We start from the raw sequence: 1,655 nt of genomic DNA on the forward strand, positions 1-1,655 counted from the left end.
GAGTTACCAGGTCTTTGTCTACAAGCTGTGGTATCCAGTGTCTGCCAGGTGCCACAGCTGATGACAGGAAGATGAAAGGACCTACAGCTCTCATGCTTTTTTTCCGTGACACAGCCCTGCCCCGCCCTCAGCAGCTCGAGCTTCAGGTCTAGGCAAGGCCCACTGGAGCCCTTTGGCCCCCTCTGCCCATGGCGCACAAAGTGGCACCTTGTAAACTCTTGTTGAGCATCTTAAGCAGGAATGGGCTGTGCCAGGTCACATATCTGGCCCAAAGACCCAGCACAGGGCCTGACCTAAAGTAGGTGTATGTTTCTCCAAATCTGTCTGGGGACCTCCAGTAGTAAAATCACCCAAGAGATGCTTGTTTTTAACATGCAGATCTTATTTACTCATACGTACTAGTATATGCATAGATTATCTCAAGAATGATACACAAATTGTTTGCCTCAGGGGAGGGGAACTAGGTGACTGGGTGACGGGGCTGGGGTGATTTGTCACTTTATACCCTTTCCTGCCTTTTGGATTTCAGTCCCTATTAATGCACTACATATGTCAAAAATGTTTCTACTTCAAAAAATAAATTGGTGTCAGGTCAAGAAAAATGCAGATTCTTTAGTCAACTCTTGATCTAATGAATCAGACTCCCCAGGGGAAGGGAACAGGTTTTTCGGCCTTTTAAACAAGTCTCCAAGGGATTCTTAAGCCCAGGGGAAGCTGAAAAACCTTTGTAGTAGGGACTCAGTGATGAATCACTAAGAAAGGGCCTGCAGTGTCTGTTACAGGTGACTTGTTTAGTTCTCTCTTTCTGAATCAACCCTGCCTCCTTCAAACCCTCCAGCCATGAAGGACAAGTCAGTTGCAGGACCGTGGGGTGTAGACTAGGAACCACGCACCCCCATCCATTAACCATCATCACCAGCCCGTGTCAGAAAGGACTGGCCCCCACACAGTCCCTTTGGTGTGAGATGTAGGGGGGAAAGAGGTTCCTCTGGTTCCAGAGCTGGGCCTGAAAAGGCTGCGGTGTCTTCCTTACTTCAATCACCCCACACACCACATAATGAAAACTCCTTGTTCTACAGAGGAAGGAAATAAAACCAAAGAGAAGGGACTTTTCCAGTGTCACAGCCCTTGCAGAGCCGGGCTGAGTTTCCAACCCCAGCTATTCTTCTGCCACCACAGCCCAGATACTGAATTTTAGCCCCATTCCTCAAATGCCAGGAATATTTTCTGATTTACAACTGTCCTCAGCCTACTACCTCCAGGAAACCTAAAGGCCTTGGGTTCAAGCAATCCAGGTGGGAAAATCCGTTTTTTATGGTGAATTCATTTCAGAGATGATCTTCCTTTGTAAACAGAGTTTCATTCGCTGTGAAAAGTTCACAGGAGGATTCCTATGAGGACCAGCCCTCCCAGTGCATCTAAAATGGGACTTTGCTCCCCAGGATTCAGTTCACACTCCCTTTTTCAGGCACCTACTACCCATGGGACTTTGGAGTCTGGACTCAACGTGTGTTCCAGCCATAGGACAGCATGTAAGCTAAGAAGTAATACTGTCACAGATCTCTTGGCTGCACTCTGCTGCTGTGTCAACTTTCTTAGTCTTGCTGTCCTGATAGGCAGAGTGGTAAGCACAATGACTCTGTCATGTGATCTTG

Source organism: Rhinolophus sinicus, chromosome 5 (genome assembly GCF_057876585.1).
Source record: "Rhinolophus sinicus isolate RSI-liver-muscle chromosome 5, RSI-T2T, whole genome shotgun sequence".
Classification (NCBI taxonomy): Eukaryota; Metazoa; Chordata; class Mammalia; order Chiroptera; family Rhinolophidae; genus Rhinolophus; species Rhinolophus sinicus.